Below are 23,677 nucleotides of genomic sequence, written 5' to 3' on the forward strand. Positions count from 1 at the left end.
ATGGACCGTAGCCGGCCAGGCTCCTCTGTTCATGGGATTTCCCAGGCAAGAATACTGGAGTGGGTTGTCATTTCCTTCTCCAGGGGGTCTTCCTTACTCAGAGATGGAACCCGCATCTCCTGCACTGGCAGACAGGTTCTTTACCACTGAGCCACCAGAGAAGCCTGGTGATGTCAAGCTATTCTGATAAAAAAAAAATTTTTTTTCAGGGTGAGGTCTATCAGAAAGTCAAATCAGTTTGTTGTTTTTCAGTAGCTAAGTCATGTCCGGCTCTTTGCGACCCCATGCACTGCAACCCACCAGGCTCCTCTGTCCGCCACTGTCTCACCTAAATTCACGGCCATTGAGTCTGTGATGCTGTCTAAACATCTCATCCTCTGCTGTCCCCTTTCCTTTTGCCTTCAATCAGTTCATCCCACACGTTCAATTTTACCCTGGGCTCCTGTGGGGAATTGGGCACAGTAAGTCCAAGGGAGCCCCTGGGCCTCTTTATTCAGTGTTCCTCTCTTTCTACCATAGGAGCTCCCCTTTTCTTCTTCTTCTGTTTCAGCCGAGGGCAATCCATTTTCCAATGTTCCTTCTCCTTACAGTAAGTGCATTGTTTCTTCCTCAATAGTGGCTTACTTCTCTGAGTTACCTTCCAGGAATCCAATGCCAAAAAAAAAAAAAAAAAAAAAAGGGAATTTTGATTTGCATCTTTTGTTCTTGCTCCCTGAACACTTTGTTTTAAAACATTTTTTAATGTATTTATTTTTAAATTGGAGTATAGTTGCTTTACAATGTTGTGTTAGCTTATACAGTACAACAATGTGGATCAGCTTTATTGTATACATATATCACCTCTCTTCTGAGCCTCCTTCCCACTCCACCACACCCCACTAGGTCATCACAAAGCACCCAGCTGAGCTCCCTGTGCTATACAGCAGCTTTCCACTAGCTATCTATTTTATAGATAGTAGTACATGTCAACCCAGCATTTTCTGATTGATGCTTATAAGGAGGAGAAGTCCTCAGTCCTCGCGTCAGGAACTGAGCCTGGATAGGAATAGAAGGTGGTGGAAGCGGTGGATATATTGGCATAATGGTCAGAGTGGCTGGGACAGCCAGCTCAGCTAGAGGAGTTAAGGTTGAAGCAACATATCCTCTCTTTTATTCCTTTCTTTTCCCTGATAATAGTAAAAATGCTTGCACATAAAGGATTTCATCAGTCTTGCCTGCTTCTTCACGAAATAGCTTTAGAGTCATTCAGAAGGCACTGTAACACACACAGATAGCAACTGATCATCTAAGCATTAAAAGGATGCCTTTTTGCTTTGGCATCAATCAAATGGGATTACAATGCAATCGACTAGAAAACTGATTACTGCTGTGGCTGTGATAATTACTAAAATGATGACATCATTTACCAGAGTATACCAGAATTTTAGGAGTTCCATATAATTTCTACAATATGTATGTTAATAATGTTTACCCATGATATAATCTAAGAAATTTTACCATCACTCATTTGACAATGCCTCCCATGCAATTCAACACACCAGATAAGCCCAATTAGTTTTTCTGATTAGTAATACAGATTTATTATTAATTTTTATTTTATGTTGGAGTATAGCCAATTAACAATGTTCTGATAGTTCCAGGTAGATAGCAAAGGGACTCAACCATGTATATACACAGTTTAATATTTCTCTGAGATGCAGAGAAAACAACTAAAAGTATTCCAGGGACCCTCTGAAAAATCCCAGAGTTAGCCAGAGGTCAAATGAACCCCACTTAGAACTTGATCTTTGAGACATTAGTCAGAAATATAAAAAAAAGTTCTAACCAGTGATAAGAAAAGATCTGTGGCAAATACAGATCACTTAAAAGCAGTTCAGTATTTTAAGAAAACTTTGTCCTCTTAGAGAACCAAATCCAGGTTTTGTACCACTTTAAGATTTTTAAAATTACGTTCAATCTTGTCTTAGGACTTAGTTTCAAGTTACGAAAATCTGGAGAGACTATTCTAGACAAACATTCCCAAGACACTATTCCCATAGAGTTTACCCCAAACTCGTTACTTCATTTACATTTTATTTACTTAAAAGCTTTATCACATTATTTTTCTTGCTGACAAACTTTGTAACAGGAATAATAAGGCCTTATTTGATTTCCAGTAAACCTAGATACAATAAAATTATTATACATAATGCTGTTTGTTACTATTTAGTTTATTTGGCTGCATTGGGTCTTCGTTGCACATGTGCCCAGTTGCTCCCTGGGATCCTAGTTCCTGGACCAGGGATGGAACCTATATCCCCTGCATTGCAAGGTGGATTCCTAACCACTGGACCACCAGGGAAGTCCCTGTATTTAACGTTGATGACTCAAAAAACATCTGTATCAAGCCAACAAGCTTAAGCTAACTTTCACACCAGATATTAATTCAATACTGAATATTTCCTAGAGCTCGTGAACCTGAAACCCATTCTGGTGAGATTCTTTTATGTTTGAGTATTGAAACTCACTTAATTTCCTTTAAGCCAATTAAACAGAGCTCTTTTACAAATCCATTATGGCAATGCTGCACATCTATATTATGTGCAAACACATGTATAAATACACAGGGACAGAGCTCCCATTCCAAAATTTTAGTCATCAGTCAGGTACCACAATGTAAAAGCCGTAAGTTATAAAAGAGATTGGATTCAGATTGGGTTTCTGGAAGACAGGACAAATCAAGGTCGCCTGTCTAGATGACTGAACGCTTTTACTAATATTAATGGAAAAGACACTTCTATTTGTAGCTTTTGGTGACGTTAGGAATCAAGTGAAACGTTTCTCTCCTCCTTCGGAATGCCCACTCCTGGACAAGAACAGACAGTTTTGTTTTTTCTTCCCTGTTTCTTTCCTCCATTTGATATCAGTCAAGTTTTAAAACAGTGATGTCAGAAAGAGAAACACCAATACAATGTATTAACGCATACATATGGAATTCAGAAAGACAGTAACAATGATCCTATATGCAGGGCAACAAAAGAGACACAGATGTAAAGAACAGACTTTTGGACTACGTGGGAGAAGGTGAGGGTGGGACGATGGGAGAGAATAGCAGTGAAACATGTACATTACCATACGCCAAGGTGACCAGTGCAAGTTCCACACATGAAGCAGGGCATTCAAAGCCCGTGCTCTGGGACAACCCAGAGGGATGGGGTGGGGAGGGAGGTGGCAGGGGTGTTCAGAATGAGGGGACACATGTACACCCATGGCCAATTCATTTGATGTATGGCAAAAACCACCACAGTACTGTAAAGTAATTATCCTAAATTAAAATTAATTTTTAAAAAATCACAAAACTGATCTGGCTGCAAGTGGAGGAACAGTACTAAACAAAATGAAACCAAAAACTCAGAGATCGCACAAAATCCTAAATAAACCCTGAAGTTTGGTCTTGGGATCTTACACACTCCAAAGACACAAGAGACGATAAACGACGTAATTAACACAACAAAGATATCAGTACAGGGTGTACAGGGTCCCAAGATAGCCTTGCCTAACCACCGTGGAGATCCTAACAGGTACAGTGGCAACACACTGCTACAATAAAACAGGGGCCCCCAACCTCCGGGCCGTGGATCCGTACCTCCTGTCAGATCAGTGGCGGCAGAGTGCGCAATAAATGTGAAGAGCTTGAATCACCCCGAAACCATTCCACCCCCATCCACGGAAAAACTGTCTTCCACAAAACTGGTTCCTGGGGCCAAAAAGGGTTGGGGGCCCCTGCAATAAAATATAATGTCCCTTTCACCCATGGGTTCATAGCTATAAGCAGATCCCTTATCCAAAATACACCTCAGAGAACTATCTATAGGGACAGTTGAAATATTCCCCATTTTTAAAGTTACAAATTCAAGACCAGCAGAACACAAACAGCACACACAAACGGGAGATTCCACCCAGGTGGGGCTAGTGGTTAAAGAATCCGCCTGCCAGCGCAGGAGACCTAAGAGACGAGGGTTCAGCCCCTGGGTCAGGAAGATTCCCCTGGAGGACGGCATGGCAACCCACTCCAGTATTCTTGCCTGGAGAATCCCATGGGCAGAGGAGGCTGGAGGGCTACAGTTCGTAGGGTTGCAAAGTCGGACATGAATGAAGCGACTTAGCATGCATGCAAAGAAACAAATGAACTGGTTCAGGAACTGGGTACAAGTCCGGTAACTCTTTCCTGTCTCTAACAGGGTACCCCATTCAAACACAAAACAAATTTGGCTTATTGCGGGGGGAAAAAAAAGCCCCAGAGAAGAAATAAAGTTTTTAGTTGTACACACTGGAGTGACTTACCGTACTGTATGGAGCCTGCCGGCTCTCAGATGTCAATTCCTTGTTCCAATTGCCAAGCACTGAGGCAGCCAGTGCCACTTCGGGGAACTCTGAAGGACACGTCCTCAGGACAAGTGGTCCTGGCAGCTGCTAGGATCTTATACTCAAAAATGCCCCAATCCCTGCCAGATAGCCATGAGCAGCAAGGCTCCTAGGTGACTCCCCCAAATTTGTTACTGAGTCCAAGCTCACACTGCTCGACACACAACAGGCCAGGAACTTGAGAGACGAGTTGTTGGAGCAAGGAATAGTCACTTCATTCCGAAAGCTGGCAAACCGAGAAGAAGGTAGCCTCCTACTCATTAAGAGCCATCTTGTCTCCGTTAGAATTGGGGCTGCTTTAATACTAAAAGGGGCGGGAGTAAAGTCAAAGGTTTCCTGTTTCCGGTCAGCCTCCGGAAGGGATGTGTTACTCCTGCCCTCCCTGCAGTCCTTCACAGGTGGTGGACCTGATCACATAAATACGAAGGTATTAACGCTCATCACCTTAGAGGCAGGGTTCCCAGAGATAGGCTATTATGTATAATTTAAGCTTATAGGCAACATCCCTTTAGAGATTAACTTGTAATTCTGGGCTGGCCAAAATGTACGCTCAGGTTTTTCCATAAGATTTTAGGGGGAAACCTGAGTGAATTTTTTGGCCAACCCAACAGAATACAAAACATTCTACATTACTGACTTTGGAGATGGAGGAGAGAGCCATAAGCCAAGGAATAAGGCAGCTCCCAGAAGCTGGCAAAGGCAAAGAATAAGATTCTCTAGGGTCTTCAGAGAGAACGTGGCAGAGCCAACCCCTTAATATTGGCCAGTGAAACCAGTCTGGACTTCTGCTCTCCACAAGTGGAAAATAACAAATTTGTGGTGTTTCAAGCCACTAAGTTTGTGGTAATTTCTCACAGCAACTGCAGGAAATGAATATCTGCTATAGAACTCAATGCTATGGAGTTTGAGGAAAAAAATGGTAACAATGGTTTAAAAATTGAGGTCAGCTTTTAAGAAATAGATGTGGCTTTAATGTATCCAAAGTGCTACAATGTTTTCTAAGATCATCTTGGGCACATTTTTCTAGCCTTAGCCCTGGAAAATAGATAGCAAGCATCCTTCTCATCTTTCTGAGCTGATACAATGTAGCGACATGGCCAGGGAGAGAGGAGAGGCATGGGAAAGACTGGGAGGGAAGGTTAACCAATTCCTGGTGCTTTACCATGAGAAGTCAGCTCTGAGAGGTCTGGAGGAATAATGATCCAGGAGATGAGTGCAATTGGAGGCAAATTATAGTAGGGATGGCAAAAAGAGAAGGGGGCAGGGAAGCCCAGGTATGGTGGAGGAGGAAGAACGCTAACAGTACATCCTCTGGAGCTGCCATATGATGAGGAGGAGCGTGTTGGGACAGGTCATCATAAGCCCCAGGAAGCAGAGGTTTCTGGGCTGTTTCATTACTACCCAGTTCAGGAGAGTGAGGAATCCCATAGGGTCTCCCACTAGCTCTCCTCCATAAGAAACAGTAAGTAAAGAATAAATGCTACTGATGGACCTATTTGCAGGGCAGGAATAAAAACACAGACATAGACAATGGACTTATGGACATAGGGCAGGGTCGGGGGAGGAGGTAGGTGGGGCAAATTGAGGGAGTACCATTGACATATACATATACTACCATGTGTAACGGTGTAAAATGGGCTTCCTTTGTGGCTCAGCAGTAAAGAATTTGCCTGCAATGCAGGAGACCCAGGATCTTCCCTTCGGCCGGGAAGATCTCCTGGAGAAGGGAATGGCTTCCCACTCCAGTATTCTTGCCTGGAGAATACCATGGACCGAGGAGCCTGGTGGGTCCATGGGGTCTCAAAGAGTCGGACATGACCGAGTACCTAAGCACATGTGTAAAACAGATAGCTAGTAGGAAGCTGCCGTATAGCACAGGGAGCTCAGCGGTGCTTTGTGATAATCTGAGGGGCGGGCGGGGTGGTGGGGTGGGATGCGGTGGGGATAGGGAAGCTCAAGAGGGAGAGGATATGTGTATACATATAGCTGTTTCAGGTTGCTGTACAGCAGAAACACAACACTGTAAAGCAATTATCCTCCAATAAAAACAAATGAATACATAAATAAAAAGAAAAAGGTTGTTCTCATAGACACAGAGAACAGATTGGTGGTTGCCACAGGCAGGAGGTGGGGGCTGGGGGGGGTGAACTGGGTGAAGATGGTCAAAAGATGCAAATTTATAGTTACAAAATACATCTAAGTCCTGGGGGTGTAATGCAGAGCATGGTAACTATAGTTAATAATGCTGTATTGTATTTGAAAGTTGCTAAGGGAGTAGGTTTTAAAAGTTCTCATCACAAGAACAAAATGGAAACTATGTTTAGTAATGGATGTCAACTAGACTTAGTGTCGTGATTATTTTGCAACAGATGCATATATTGAAGCATTATGTTATACCTCTGAAACTAATATAATGGTATATGTCAATTAAATCTCAATAAAAAAATTCAAGTTAATGGCAAAAGAGGAAACTATTATAATTTGCAACTATACTACTGTATTTAGTTAGGGGCAGAATCAAAAACACAAATGAATTTAGGATGTGAAGATGTGATATTTTTGTTTTGATTAAAACCCACCAGGGTCATGCTCACTGAGATTCTCCAAATGGCTGCAAAGGGAGGGGACAGAAGCCAGTGGCACCTCTCAAGCCCTGTCTTCAAGTTCTGTGATGTCACAGAAGCCACATTTCCATTCGATCTTCTCAGAGGTGTGAAAGACAAGGAGGGTATAAATGATTGGGGTGGGCAAGGTAGGGGCATAAGGGGTGAGGACGTGGGCTCAAATGGACAGCAGTCAAGACGAGCAGCTAAGAGACCCATTGTGTGGGTGATGGGGGAAGAGAGAAGAAACAGAAGAGGCAACAAGGAGAAGACTGAAAAGGAAACAGAACCCAAGGCCCTGAATACATACAGAATTCATATCTTATCAATTCATTCACTTAGTCCAACAGTATTTACCATGCACTTGCTAAGAATCAAGCCTAATTCCAAGACACAGTTCTAATTAAGCCCGAAACTTCCTGCCCTGGAGAGGACATACTCTTGCCTGCATCGGGTAATGAGGATGCAGGGGATGAACCAGCTGGTTTCCCACAGCTTCCCTCCTTATCTTGTCACTGGCAGGACCCAGCAATGCAGAATCTCTGACCCGGGGACTTTGGCACATTATGGTGGATTTCATAATGGAAACGATCAAGCAAAAATGCAAGCAAAATGCAAATATGTAGCAACCAAAAGGTATCCTTTGAGGGTACATTCCTGCCCGCGTGCCCAATTGTGTCTGAATCTTTTGTGACCCCATGGACTGTGTAGCCCGCCAGGCTCCTCTGTCCATTGGATTCTCCAGGCACGTATACTGGAGTGGGTGGCCATTTCCTTCCCCAGGGTATCTTCCAGACCCAGGGATCAAACCTGTATCTCCTGCTCAGCAGGCAGATTCTTTAGCGTGGAGCCACCAGGGAAGTCATTGATGGTACATTACTTAAGCATTATTGAATTGGCTCCTCAGCTCCCTAAGGGTATCCTTCTCAATGTATGCAGGTTCCTTACTTGAAATTATGATTTTATCTCCACTACCCCTGCTTCCCCATCACACATACACACACATAATACGCTAGTCTGTTCTCCGCCTCTAAACCAGACGTGGGATATCCTCAAGCTGTCCTCACCCCCGGGACCCTTTCCTAGACCTTGGGGAGTCACAACTAGGCTGAAGTCAAGATGCTCCAGCCCACGCACCCTCAAGACTCAGGGGCTCAGGATCTTAGACCAGGAGGGCATTCCCAAGGTCATTGTATGGTAACATACCCAATTCCCACTCCAGAATAGCTGGAGAAACCATATAACCTCTGTCTTGCAGCAGATCAACGTGGATCCTCTATAAATACCTCTCCCACCCTGTCTTCCTCAATGCAAGGCTCAGTGAAAAGAAGGATCCAGCTCAGTGGTAAGCAAGGTAGGGCTTTATAGGTGATAAAATACAAGAGTGTCTGGCTCAGCCAGCAGTGCACATTTGGTCAAATTCCCCACCCAATCAGACCACATAATGCAATAATCACTCCCAATAAACACAAAGATAAATTCAAACATGCCACTGTACACAAAGAACCACATGGCGCTCAAGGCTAATCAGGTGCAACACACAGTAGGTCCTACTGTCATTATTGTTATTAATCCCCCCAAAAGACGAGGGTTTCAAATGTCTAGAACCCACTTAGTCAAAGTGTTAGACGGTCAGTCGTGTTGACTCTTTGCGATCCCATAGACTATATCCTGCCAGGCTCCTCTGTCCACGGAATTCTCCAGGCAAGAATACTGGAGTGGATTGCCATTTCCTTTCCAGAGATGGAACCCTGGTCTCCTGCACTGCAAGCAGATTATTTACCGTCTGAGCCACCAGGGAAACCCACTTAGGAAGAATAATAATCCTAACAGGGTGAGTCACGACTCCCTGTTCTCTTTTTCCTCCTCATCTGGCTTCATCTTCATTTGGGGAATCCTGACCCCAACTGACACATAGAAAAACCCTCCCCCCTTTTCTGGTAAGAGAGTAAAAACAGGCATCAGTATTCCTAGGAGTACAGAACTGTCCAGAAGAATAAAGAGTATTAATGAAATAAAAATGTAAAGTTAATTTTTTTTTTTTTTTGCTCATTCTGTGGAGCATGCGGATGTTAGTTCTCCGACCAGGGATCGAACCTGTACCTCCTGCAGTAGAAGCATGAAGTCTTAACCACTGGCCCACCAGGGAAGTCGTTAAAGTTAATTTTAATTAATAAGAAGTTGAGTAAATTTCTTTGAGAACAACAGAGGTGCCTGCATGGGTGTTTTAAAAACATGTTTGGTGATGTGAAAAGAAATCGCTAGGAGGCACATTATATAACTAAGTGAAATGAAATTATGTAAAGTTTAAAATTAAACACATGCAAAAAAAATCATTAGAAGAATCTCATTAGACTTTCTGGATGTCACATGCAGATGAATTCAGAAAGAAATGCAACAGTTAATAAACAACAATTCAGATGTGCTGTACATTCATACAGGGAACACAGGTAATAGTCAAAATATTTAACATCTGCTAGCCAGTACTACATGGGTACCAACCAGCCAGAATGGGACTTTGGCCAATGAGGATGAATCATAGCCATAAGCAATCAGTATCATGTACCTGATGGTAATGCTGTTATGTCAGCCCTGCCTTGTCTACCTCAAAATAATCTTGCCATCATCCAACTGGGTCACTGCATCAGAGTCACTGTCCACCTGAGTTACCCACAGTGGAGGTGAACACAAGCGTTTTGTTATGCCAGAACAGGTGATATAAGGTTAAATGTCTCCATCAATATGGGTGACATAGAGGTTGGAAGCCTTTGGCAAAAGTCTTATGTTGCTTGCCAACCCATGACTGACTTGCCAAGACTGAGTTTTGAGAAGCACCTTGAGATAATTTCATCCTTGGCTCTATTTGGAGCCCAAGAAGAGAAGGACATGATGATCTTCCCATCACTTAGTGGGAAAACGTTTTAAATCTACCACTTGAATAAACCCTTAAAATTAGATAACTTGGGTTCACACACTAATGGATACAGATTAACTAAACGCAACTCACCCTTAGGACAGGGTGGAACGTATGGGGAGATAAAAAGAAAGAATCTGCTTTGAGTCTTCAGTGTGATCTCCCAAGGAGACCACTTGCTATTCCAATAAAAACTGGGCTTTATAGATAGGAGATACTCATTGTCTGATTGAACCAGGATGATGAGTAAGATTCTATAATGCACAGTTTAAAAAAAAGCCCCAGCCCTTTATGTTAAAGGGGGTACCTTCCTAGAATCAAGTACCTGCAGAGTGTTCTTCTGTTTTTTGGCCATACCACCAAGCATGTGGAATCCTAGCTCCCAGACCAGGGATCCAACCCATGCCCCTTGCAATGGAAGTGCAGAGTTTTAACCACTGAACTGCCAGGGAAATCCCTGTGTTGTATTTTAACTGTGTTCTGGCTAACGAGTAAAGAAATGACATTAAACACACTCTTGGTTTTTCCTGTACTGTTAATCAAAGTCAGACCTTTTAGGAGATAATTATTTTAAACTTTAAAGGTAAAATAAATAAAACACACACATACGCACCTATGCACACAGTTGCTATTCACCTTAATATACCTGAATCTTTTCCTCTCCCACCAATCTCCCTGATCCTCACTAATCTTCTCTAGTCACTAATCTTCTGTATCATCTCATCTCTCTTAGAAAGTTGAAAATATCTGAATATGTTATATCATTGATGCTTTTAGCCCAGAAGCTTTCCACACTGATGTCTTGAGGTGAGCTTTAAAAATACCATTTTATAGCAAGAGAGAGATAACCTAAGTAAAAAAATAAAGATTTTAACACCTTCCCAGGACACAACACAAATATTTATTTGCCTGCACCTTGGCCCAGACAAAGAAAAAGCTCATTTATTTGTACTAGATATTAATATATTGGCATGGGCTTCCCAGGTGGCTCAGTGGTAAAGAATTCACCTGCCAACCAAGAGACTCGGGTTTGTTCGATCCCTGGGTCGGGAGGATCCCCTGGAGAAGGAAATGGCAACCCACTCTAGTATTCTCACCTGGGAAATCCATGGGGTTACAAAGTGTCGGACACAACAGAGAGACTAAACGATAACAAGATATATTGGCTGTGCATGAAGAGGCTGTTCCCCATCCTTCATCTGTTTTGTTGGGTACCACATGCCTCCTTCCATTACTGCCCAAACCACAGCCAGCTCTGGGCTGAGTCCTTCCAGATCTTACAAACAGCATACTTGATTCCGGAGCTCCTGCACCGTGGCCCCAGCCGAGAAGCTGCTGGCCCCGCCCACAGCACACAGCTCAACCCTCTGTCTGGCTTGTCCTTCCCAAAGACTAGAGCAAATGTGGGGTCCTTTCAAATGAATTGCCTTAAGTCTGAGTTAGGGATCCTAACATTTCTGTATTTCGTTTCCCCCCAAACACTGTAAGTTAAATCAAATGTTACTCATTAACAACTTTCTGCAATATAACAGAGGGGGATAAAAAACTTAAAATTACTTCTAGAAAAAAGAAATCCAGCATGAAAGATGTTTATTTCAAATCATTTGGGAGACTGTGTCATGTAATTATGTCTCATTGTAGAGCACTGAAAAAAATGTGTATATACATATATTCTTTGAGGAAAGAGACTATCATGTACCATTTACTGTATTTCAAACCCCACCCTTCCAAGTCTAGAATTTGTAAACACGCTACTCAATCAGACCATACAATGAAGTAACCGGACAAAACTGAAAATGACTCTTAAGAGCCTCTCTCATCCTCAAAGAATTAAAGCCACTTACTTTTTCTTAATGAAATCACCTGTACAACTAACGCCGGGAAAAAGCACATTGGCTGAGCTCCCACTTACGCGACTCCTTTGTTTGCTGGTTTCATCTAAGTCCTCAGTTCCACCCTTGGATATTTTAGACAGTGTTCTCTTCAGAGAAGAAATCACGCACACACAAAAAACCACAGATCCTAAAATGTTCCCCAGCTCAGGAAAGCCCCTTCTGTTTTACCCTGTCTTCTGAGCAAAGCTGCTACAGGCATGGATAAAAAGGCGTCCTCCCCGTGATAAGCCAATTTCTCCTCCCCTTGGCAATTAGTCACTGAATAACCTCAGCCCATATCCAACCACAGGCTACCGCACGGGTGACTCAGACCTCTGACAACTGCTTACACGGAAAACACACACCAACAAACGAACTTGGGGAGGCCTAGGTAAACCGGGTAATAGTGAAGGAAATATTATTAATACAAGACGGATCTTAGTGATGTAAAAAGGGTCACTAACACAAGCAAACCACCAGCCACCAACAAATGAAATCATCAAAAAACCCAACATGCTCATTTCCCCCAACTCTCAGACCAGTGTTCTGCTGGGGACCAGAGGGCTCCAAAGAAAACCCAGGTACCCCAGGTCCATTCAGCCTCTGGACTTTTGATGTCCCTGAAGCCGAAAGAAACGTGAGCCTTTTCCCCTGGTTGATAACACCGCAGAGTAAACACGGAAGGTGACAGAGGAGGCTGTCTATTAATTAACCAGGCTGGTTTTACCAAGCTGAACTTTGAGAATCAGGCCGAGGCAGCACCAGGCAAGCAAGTGCAATCTAGAAGGCACACCTGAAATGAGAGGGAACACGAGAGAGGGCCAGCCAAGGCTGAGCAAAGAAGGTATTCAAGAAAGGGAACGGGAGCCCTTCTGCCCCACCCTCAACAAGGGGAGGAGGAGGCAAGGGCGGTCTCCGGAGACCCTTGTGGGCGACCGCTGTCAACACAGCTCTTTTCCTCCAGGGGAACAGGCGCTAGGAGGTCTGTGTTCCCAGCAAGAAGGGGCTTGTGCTGCTCTCAGAGGAGACAGGTATGAACGCATTACCGACAAAAGGACAGAAGAAGCATTTCCTTAGCTTCCAGGTAGGCTCTGTTTAATCACCATCATGCTTCCTGAGCCCTCGGGGATTGAATGGAGCAGAAGGCTATTCAAGTGGGAATCCAGTGACAAATAACTCAAAAAGCTGGGCTGGAGGCCACGGAGACCTTACGCCACGCCCCACAACCACGCTCTGGGCAGCCCCTGCATTTTTCAAACATTTTAAGGCCTTCAGAGGTTGGTCTTGCTGACCAAAAGAATTTCGTGACGTCTCTGAAGTTCAAATCCAGTCAGCATTGCAAGCTTGCTAAGAAAACTGTTTACTGCCATCAAAAAGCTCTGTGGTCATGAAAGGAGGGAGAACGCAGCGCCCATGACATCGCTTCCCTCCTAAGATGTCTCATTCGAAACAATATTTGGATGAAGTGGTTGTAACAGAGGCCACCTAAGAGGTTGGAGAAGAGGAGACGGAACGTGGAAAGCCTTGTTTTGATTTTTAATCTAATCGGCGAGAGTTTGTTATTTCTCACCAGAGTGTGGAAAGCACACAGTCTCGGCCCCTGAAGCATCTGGTATACATTTGGCAGGTTTCGTTCTCTCCATCAAACGCATGCATTCCAGGAAAAGGGGTGGGGGGTTGGCCTCTCTGGTCTGGTGAAGACGTGGTTCCACCCCTACTGTCTCCCCGGAGCCCCTGTTTTAGGGCATAAGATGTCCTAAACAGCACCATCCTTGTAAGAACTGACTTGCTCTTTATTCTTAAGATGTTTTTTGATGTGGACCATTTAAAACTCTGTATTGAATTTGTTACAATATTCCTTCTGTTTTATGTTCCAAGTTTTTTTGGTGGTGAGGTGTGCAGGATCTTAGCTCCCCAATCAGGGATAGAACCCATACCCCCAGGACTGGAAGGCAAAGTCTTAACCACTGGACCACCAAAGGAAGTCCTGCTCTTTCTGAGGGCAGGACTGCTTGTCAGGTGAAGTGTCTGGGTTCTGCCACGCCCCTGCCCTCAGGACACACAAGCAATGAGCTGTCACTGCTATTGGCTGCAGGGTCCAAGCTCAGCTCAGGGGCTCATGTCCACTGCTTTAGAGGCAGGTGACTTCTGCGGACCCAGCTACCTTGGGAGTCAGTGAGTGCAAGGTGAGAGATGGTCCTGATCTCTTCCCTTCCTGGAAGTTCACAGCAATCTCCTCTCACTTTCAAAATGCCTCTGGGCACCGCTGGGGCAAGACAGGCACAGCTTTGTCAGGACTAGAGGAGTCATCCATCGTCAGGAGATGGAAAGCCGGCTCCATCCTGTAGTGAATCAGGATGAGTGAAATGCTGTCTAGTAAGGCTTCAGCACCCAGCTCACCCAAGAGAAAAGGGAGTGCAGTAACCCAGAGTCGGCTGGGGGATCGGGCAGCAGAATTTCCTGCACAGGATTCTGGTGCCAGAGAACTCGGCTTCACCTGGGTGGGGCACGTTCTCCAGAAAATGGCTCCTACGGGACAATGTCCCGCAGAGTTTGGTGCATTCTGGGGGGAACACAAGCACCAACATCCCACAGTCTGGTTTCATTATTTTGCCAGGTTCTCGGCTGCCTCCCTTGGGACGCTACAGCCTCTGTGAACCTGATCTTGCCAGCAGTGTGTTCACTATCCTGCTATTCATTCCCTCTGCTCCTTTCACTGACTGGCACTTTGCAAAGTGGAAGCAATTTATTTCTAGTGAGTATTAAGAAAAGACAGGCTAATAAACACTCAGCATTACCTCAACAGGAAATACTTTCTTGTGCTCTGGTTAAGGCCAACGGTCTTGTGAAATGTATTCCTATCTCCCCTTTCGCTCTTGCTGCTTTATTGGCTTTTTAAAAAATTACATATGCTAAAAGAAAATCTAAACTGGGCTTATAAACATGAAGATGCTATTGGGAAGGGAAGTGACTTTGCCGGTGGAAAAATTTCAAGTTCATCTTGCTTACACTGTTAAAATTGGAAAGAGGGTCGTTTGGAAGGTCTATTAATGTCTATTCATGTTTCATTTGGTCATAAATGGAATGTCTCCCAGACACGAGACAGACAGACTGTTGCCAAAATTATTTAATTCTCAGGGAAGAGATGGTTAGCTTCTGGCTATATTTAAGATGAGTGCTATTCCCACAAATATTTTGACACACACAACTCCGCTGAGCTCCCCTGTAGCAGACCCGCCGGCTGACTTAACACTGTGCCCAGTGGTGACTCAAGATCTCAGCAGGGAAACGGGTAACAAGTAACATGAAATAAATCATGTAACTTCCAAACCACAATCAGTCACTGTGCGGAGTGCAGCACAGATAAAAGAAAACTATCCTTGTCTCACCAACACTCAATCTTCTGTTGGGATGCTCCTGTATGTTCCAGGCCTAGGACAAGCTCCGGTTATATCTAAAATAGTTACGGTTTGTAAAAGGATATTTTCTTGCTACCACTTGCAACAGATGGTACAAAGAACTCCTCATTATTTATCGCCATCTCTGCACATCCACCCATTTCCTGGACGGACGCTGTCTTTTATACACAACTCCCTTCTGGTACTTCCAGATAAGTCATCTTCGTCTACCCCGCTACAAATACAAATGTTCAGTGCCTTAGATTTTGTTTTTCTTTGTAGGACAGGTCTCCAAACTCCTATTTAACTGGTCAACATACATCCTGCAACAGATCATATATTGTTTTGTTTATTTATAATGTTTCTTATCCTACAAAGGACTTTGCTTTTGGGGGGTGTGCCACACCATGTGGCATGCAGGACCTTGGTCTACAACCAGGGACTGAATCCATGCCCCTGCGATGGAAGTGCAGAGTCCTAACCACTGGACTGCCACGCAAGTTCCCACAAAGGATTTTAGATGGCTGTGCGTGCGCGCGCACACACACACACACACACACACACACACACACACACCCCATCATCATCATCCTTTGGTTTGCAGTTTAGAGTGTTTTCAATGATGATTTTACTTCATGACCCTCAGAATGCAGTGATATACATGTTTAGGTCCCGTGTCCCTCTCCCCATGTGAATGGAGAGAAAATGGAAGTGATTCAAGTATGAGGAGATAAGGACCCTGCCCACCTTCTCATAGTACTAAGTAGTGGGTGAGTGTAAAAGTCACTCAGTCCTGTCTGACTCTTTGCAACCCCATCGACTGTACAGTCCAGGGAGTTCTCCAGGCCAGAATACTGGTCTCCAGGCCGTTCCCTTCTCCAGGGGATCTTCCCAACCCAGATATCGAACCCAGGTCTCCTGCACTGCAGGCAGATTCTTTATCAGCTGAGTCATTCGGGAAGCCCACTAAGTAGTGAAGCAGCAAGACTTCCCCATTGGTTCAGTGGTTAAGACTTTGTGCTCCCAACGCATGGGAAAACGGGTTCAATCCTTGGTCAGGAACTAAGATCCCTCAAAAGAAACCATCTTCAGCCTCAGCACTGTTATCACTTCTTTGTCTGTGTAAGTGTGAAGTCGTATGTCCTTCAGGTCGCTGAGCAACTCTGTGAGGCTGATGCTCCCAAGGTCTTCCCTACATGGATTACTGAGGGTTTATACACTTGAGTTTTGACCTTGAGTAGGCAGTCTGGTAAACTCTGTTTGAGAAATACCTCATTTGTTCCACTTTCAGGTCCAGATTTTCACAGCAAAGGAAAAGAGTAACAGGACATCTCAGTGGGTTTAGGATCTAACTACCCAGGTTTTATCTTCCTGCCTCAAAATGTGTTATATAATTATACATCACATTTAACCAATATCCAGGTGACACAGTGGTAAAAAATTCGCCTGCCAGTGTAGGAGATGCAAGAGACTCAAGTTCAATCCCTAGGTTGGGAAGATTCCCTGGAGAAGGAAATGGCAAGCCACTCCAGTATTCTTGCCTGGAGAATTCCTTGGACAGAAGAGCCTAGCAGGCTACAATCCATGGGGTCTCAAAGAGCTGGACTCGAATGAGCAACTGTACACACACACACACACACACACACACACACATATATTAGTACACATTATGCTTATATATAACATGCTTACATATATATTATATGAAAAGTGAAAGCGAAAGTCCTCAGTTTTGTGGTAAAGAACCTGCTTGCCAATGCATGAGACATAAGAGATAAAGGTTCGATTCCTAGGTTGGGAAGATCCCCTGGAGGAGGGCATGGCAATCCACTCCAGTATTCATGCCTGCAGAATCCCATGGACAGAGGAGCCTGTTGGGTTACATTCCATAAGGTCGCAAAGAGTCAGACACAACTGAAGCAGCTCAGCATGCACACATTATGTATATGTACACATACACATACATGTCTTCACTAGTCAAAGACACCAGACTGCTTATGGGATAAAAGATCCAGACCTCATCTGATTAACATTCTTTACCACTAGGACCCCGATCCCACTCCTGGGACCATATCTCTCAGAGACGTGTTCCACCTCTGCCCCTGTGCCTTGCTTAACTTTCATTCAGGAAATGGATCAAGGTGATTAGGATGTAAGTGAAAAAAAAAAAAGTTGATACAACATCATATAGCTTTAGGATGCTCACAACAATGCAAGAATTTTAAAAAATATTTTAGTTTGATGATAAAACATATCCTTACTGTATCCAAACCTACACAGCGAACTGACAATGATCTAAATACATAGAATTTTATGCTTCACAGCTACAGCTTAAAGGGTAGATATTCTTTAGAGACTGCCGGAGAAAATGCTGGTAAACAAATTGATGAATGGGTGATGCCGAGTTGGAAAACAAATGGTTTTTCATTCTTGGTTAGCCCTCTCACATTGTAGCTAGTCAAATTGAGGTCAATCTCTTTCTCAGGGCTTTAAACAGCCCCAGCTTCTTCTTCTTCTTCTTCTTTTCTTGGCCAGGCAGCGTGGCATGTGGGATCTTAGTTCCTCAACCAGGGTTCGAACCTTTGTCCACTGCTCTGGAAGCAGGGAGTTCTTAACCACTGGACTGCCAGAGAACTCCCTGAGGAGTTCTTAACATCTTAGCTTCTTAACACCAAGAGTTTCCTGGTAGATTTAACCCCTTCAGGCCTGTTTCCTGTCTCCTGTCTTTCCTAACAACTTTTCTGGAATCAACTCTGTGGCCTGGGTTATAGCCATGGCCCTGCTACTGGAATCACCCCACTGCCTGCATCCTGCTTTGTTTTCGCATTGATCGCAGAAGGACTCGTGCTGGTTCTATTCCCAAGTGACAGAACCAACAACACAACAAGATGAGCTCTGTCAGCAGAGTCAGTCTTCAAGGAGTGTTACGGATGGCTTCCAATGAAAGGTGTTTTAGTCTTGCCGTTATCTTGACCCTTAGCTGAACGGTATTAGCCAGCATGTCAAAAGAAGAAAGGGCTGTGTGAGTGAAGAGACCCAGAGGACAACACTGAAGGACAATAATTCAACAAATCCACCGACTTCAATTTTTAACCTCAAAATAAGCACAAAAACACACTGAAGGCGATCCAGATCAAAACAGCCCTGGTGCCCAATTCTTCCTGGGTTCATGAGAGCCACTTGCTTTTCTCGCAACATGAAGTCTTTTTTTAGGCTTATTTATTTTTAGTTGAAGGATAATTGATGTCCAATATTGTGTTGGTTTCTGCCACACATCAACATGCATCAGCCACAGGTATACATATGTCCCCTCGCTCTTGATCCCCACTCCCACCCCTCTAGGTGGTCGCAGAGCTCGGGCTTGAGCTCCCCGAGTCATAGAGCACATTCCCACTGGCATCCACTTTACATATGCTAGTGTGTATATTCGCAGAAGGCAATGGCACCCCACTCCAGTACTCTTGCCTGGAAAATCCCATGGACGGAGGAGCCTGGTGGGCTGCAGTCCATGGGGTCGCACAGAGTCCGACACGACTGAGCGACTTCACTTTCATGCATGGAGGAGGAAATGGCAACCCACTCCAGAATTCTTGCCTGGAGAATCCCAGGGATGGGGGAGCCTGGTGGGCTGCCGTCTATGGGGTCGCACAGAGTTGGACACAACTGAAGCGAACTTAGCAGCAGCAGCAGCAGCAGTGTATATGTTTCCATGCTGCTCTCCCGCTTTGTCCCACCCTCTCCTTCCCTCGCTGTGTCCACAAGGTAACAGCCACTCTTGAAACTAAAAGAAGTTCCATAGGATAAACTTATGGTTACCAGGGGGAAAGGGATAGTTAGGGAGTTTGAGATCGATATGTACACACTGCTGTATTTAAAATGGATAACCAACAAGGTCCTACTGAATAGCACAGGGAACTCTGTTCAATGTTATGTGGCAGCCTGGATGGGAGGGGAGTCTGGGGGAGAATGGATACATGTCCATGTATGCCTGAGTCACTCTGCTGTCTACTTGAAAGTATCACCACATTGTTAATGGACTATAATATAAAATAAAAAGTTTAAAAAAAAAGAAACCAAATAATCCAATGTGTGAGTGGGCAAAAGAAACAGATTATTTTTTCCAAAAAGACATATAGAGAGCCCACAGGAATATGAAAACGTACTCAACATGACTAATCACCAGTACAATGCAAGTCAAAACCACAGTAAATATTATCTCATACCTGTTAGAATGGCTATTACCAAAAAGACAAAAGAAAATAAGCATTGGTGAGGATGTGGCCAAAAGAGCACACTTGTGAACTGCTGGTAGGGATATAGTTTCATATATTCATACATATATAATTTTGTATATTCATATACATTATACAGATAATAGTATAAAGGTATTATCTATAAATACATAAATAAAAATTAAATTATAGGGCTTCCCAGGTGGCACTAGTTGTAAAGAACCCACCTGTCAAGGTGGGTAAGGACATGTAAGAGACATGGGTTCAATTCCTGGGTTGGGAAGATCCCCCGGAGAAGGGCATAGCAACCCACTCCAGTCTTCTTGCCTGGAGAATCCCAAGGACAGAGGAGTCTGGTGGGCTCTGGTCCACAGGGTCGCAAAGAGTCCAACATGACTGAAGTGACTTAGCCCGCATATAGCACACCCAAAGAATTTCCATGGGTGTCCCAGGTATGAACATGTGAACTGGGAACAGATGCCTTGTGTTATATAACTATACAGATGCACAAACTTTCCCAGTTCTCATTAATTATGAAAGAACCAAAAGGTTCCAGGCTTATAAATTACATGAATATACCTTTGAACACCCATCTGTTTTCAAAGGGTTTGGTTGGAGTCTGTGACAGCAAACGCCAAGCATCTGCTCATCTGGGCCAGGCCAATGGCCCCAACTGCCCCCATTCAGGTGTGTCTCAGCAGTTCATGCAGTATGTGGAAGAGGAACACCAAACTGGGCATCACAGAACCTGCCTTCTAAGTCTGACCTCTTGGGGTCTCTAAGGCCCATCCCAACTACAACATTCTGTGGGTCCATGGAATATTTTTTAAAACATCTATTTATTTTTGACTGTACTGAGTCTTCACTGCTGCTTGGGCTTTTCTCTAGTTGCGGCGAGTGGGGGTTACTCTCTAGTTGGGTGCATGGGCTTCTCATTGCGGTGGCTTCTCATGTTGCACAGCACGAGCTCTAGAGCAGTCGGGTTTCAGAAGCCGTGGCTCCCAGGCTCCAGAGCCTGGGCTCAGTAGTTGTGGCACACAGGCTTAGTAGCCCCACAGCATGTGGGATCTTTCCAGGACAGAGATCAAACCCATGTCTCCTGCGTTGGAAGGCAGATTCTTTACCACTGACCCACCAGGGAAGCTCAGTCCATGAAATATTTATTGAGTAGTCACCAGGTATGTAAAGCCCAAGGTTGAGGCTGAGGAAGGGAAAAGAACCTTTAAGCCACATAATTCCTACCTCTTAAGAGGAGAAAAGATGAAGCATGTACATGAGCAATAAAAAGAAGACAAAAGCTGGACTTCCTTGGCAGTCCAATGGCTAAAACTCTGTGGTCCCAAGACAAGGGGCCAGGGTTTGATCCCTGGTCAGGGAACTAGATCCCATTTCCCATGACTAAGAGCTTGCAAGCTACAGCTAAGAGTTCACATGCCACAGCTAAAGATCCAGCCTGCAGCAACTAGGACCCAACAAAGCCAAATAAACAAATATACATTTTTTTTAAAAACAAAAGCAAGAATAACTTTGGCAAGTTTCAAATAAGTAGAACAGACAAACCCTCTGGAATCTATAGATGAATAAGATTTTCCTGCCTGGGATAGTTGAGGAATACTTCTCTGAAGAGGTGAGATTTAAGTAAGTCCATAAATGATGAGCAGAAATTTCAGTAAGGAAGAAAGAGTTTCCTTTCTTAGGAATTTTCAGGCAGGAAGTAAGGCATGGTCATAGACCAGAGGTGGGGAATGCCAAGTGTTGGGGAATGGACTGACCTCTGATCCAGCCAGCAAATTATTCCCAGGCAGTGGTTCTGCAAGTTGATGTAATTCAACAACATCAGAATCATCCAGAGGGCTTGCTGAAACACAGATTAATGGGCTCCACTTCCTGAGTGTCTGATTTAGCAGGACTTGGGTGGGCCTGAGAATCTGCCTTTTTAACAAGTCCCCAGATGATGCTGACCTGCTGGTCCAGGGACTACTCTTTGACAAAAACTGTTCTAAGGAGTAAAGTGAAGAGGCAAGCTCCCATCAAAATCTCCATTCTATTGTGTTGCTGTTGTTTAGTTGCTGAGTTGTGTCTGACTCTTTTGTGACCCCATGAACTATAGCCCGCCAAGCTTCTCTGTCCATGGGATTTTCCAGGCAAGAATACTGGAGTGGGTTGCCATTTCCTCCTCCGGGGGATCTTTCTGACCCAGGGATTGAACTTGAGTCTCCTGCATTGGCAGGCGGATTCTTTACCACTAAGCCACTTGGGAAGCCCTCCATTCTATTGTGGGCTTGGTTAAATCCTCATTCAGAAAGCTGACCTTACTCAATTTTGAGTGACAATCACAAGCGTTTCTCCATCTGTAAATATTTGCAATTAAATCTGCCAGGAAAAGATGGAAATAGGGAAAGGAAACATTTTTGGAGACTCTTATTTACCAGATGCTTTCCAAAATTTCTATTTAATTCCCAGCACATTCCCATCAGATAAAGGATATAATCCCCATTGGACAGATTGAAGGAATGGGGGCCACAAAGTCAATATACCAGAGCCAGAACAATCTCGAACTCTCGGGTTAAGAAATCAGTGTAGAGACCTGACCTCTGAGTACTCTTCAAAGAAGGGTAGTTGAACCATTGTTCAAGAATCACTAAGATCAGTTATTACTCCTGTCCAAAATCAGGCCCAGAAATACCTGAACGAAGTCATTTGGATTGAATATTGCAAGAGAACCAAGAGGAGAATAACAGAGATCAGACCACATTACTGTTATCTACAAATGTGGGGGAAAACCACCTTCCAAATGATGACTCCAGGGCATCCAACAGCCCCATCAGGGTGCTCCATTTCAAAGGAATACCTTTATGTTTTCAGTTCAAATATCAAGCCAGCCAGCCAGCCAGTGGACAAGGCTCAGAAATCTGAGATGGTCAGCAAAACCACTGCCTCTCCTTATTTGGATAAATAACAGCCTCAAAGACAACCAGTTTGGGAGTCAAGCATACCCTGAGGCTGAGCTTGGCATGATTTCCGCCCACGCCCTGCCAGGCCTCGCCCAGCACTGACAGTCCCGGCTCCCTACCAGGTTCTGACGAGGCCAGGAGCCTCCCCACTAGTCACAAGATCTGCTTCTCTGCGTCCCAGGGACACACTGCTGGGCCTCTGAGCATTCCTCCCCTTGAGTGGTGCCCTGCGTTCCTGACACGGGGTAACCAGGAGAAACCACACGGACAGATACCCGTTCAGTATGTAAGGGAATCACACGCCACATGACAGAGGCCAACATCAGGCAAGAGGGAGCCCTGGTCTAGTTGTTCCCCCCTCTCCACACCCCAAACATTGCCCCCTGAAAGGAAAGAATCTTCTGTCACACAGGAGTTGAGGCAAGTGACAAAAATGCTTTGTCATCTTGGAGAACCTTCCCAAGTCCACGATGAGCAGCAAGAGGTTGCAACTCCCTTCAAAAAGAAACAGGCTCCAGGCTGACCCTAAAGGAGCTAGCTCGTCTTCCCCTACTACCCAAGCCAATCTCCAGCTTTTTTTTTTCCCTCTTCTCCTTCTTTGTATTACCCTTTCTTTCACTTTTCTTCCTTTCTCGGAAAAGCCAACATTGGGGCAAAATTTCTCCCACAGAGGACAGGAAGATATGTGTTGATAAACAGACAAAGGGAGTTTCTTAAAATCAGAAGATATTTTTGGCTTGATTCTGAAAACGCTCAACCCTCAACAACTTCTTCAATGTGCTGAAACGTACAAATTAGTTTCCAAAGTCTTTTTTTTTTAAAGATGCAATCATCCTCCCTCTTTGATCAGTACCTTCCTCCACCATGATTCAGAGGGAAGGCAGTAGGGTGTGGTGGAGAGAGCCCTGGATTATGAATGAAAAGACTTGGTTTCCATTTCTGAGGATCTCCTTGGGCTGTGGTCTCACAGCCCTGACTGTGGTCCTGCCATTGAGCTCTTCTGAGACCCTGGTTCTGCTGCAAATGGGTCTGGGAATACTTGCAGTTACCCTCCTGGTGCCATGAACATCAAAAGAGCTAAATTATTTATGACGTTGCATGCAGAAGAGCGTGGTCAATGCACAGTAGGATTAATATCACCAATGAACAATGGGCTCACTCCATGAATCGAGAGCAAATCAAACAGATAAGCCCACTGTAATATAGGCATACAAGGGGGAAGAGAATGACGCACTCTCTTCTTGAGATACAAAAGCTCATTAAAGAAGGAAGATTCTGAACGTAGCTGATGTAAGAAC

At 44.3% G+C, this 23,677-nt stretch overlaps 1 protein-coding gene across 29 annotated transcripts in view; it reads right to left on the minus strand.

Moving 5' to 3' along the window:
- Window positions 1-23,677, minus strand: part of KIAA1217 (KIAA1217 ortholog) — an 829,478-nt gene that overhangs the window by 76,837 nt on the left and 728,964 nt on the right. The window contains exons 1-2 of one of the 29 annotated variants that reach the window (XM_044927456.2): window positions 11,834-12,735; window positions 4,324-4,811 (exon numbers count right to left, since the gene is read on the minus strand). The exons of 22 other annotated variants lie outside the window; for them this stretch is intronic. The gene's annotated coding sequence lies outside the window, so the exon portion shown is untranslated. Of the gene's footprint in view, window positions 1-328; window positions 638-4,323; window positions 4,812-11,765; window positions 12,736-12,841; window positions 14,245-23,677 lie in introns of those variants that run through there. 6 more of the 29 variants (XM_044927458.2, XM_044927457.2, XM_044927459.2 and 3 more) reach the window with 6 other exon arrangements.

Source organism: Bubalus bubalis, chromosome 14 (genome assembly GCF_019923935.1).
Source record: "Bubalus bubalis isolate 160015118507 breed Murrah chromosome 14, NDDB_SH_1, whole genome shotgun sequence".
In the NCBI taxonomy this organism is placed as follows: Eukaryota; Metazoa; Chordata; class Mammalia; order Artiodactyla; family Bovidae; genus Bubalus; species Bubalus bubalis.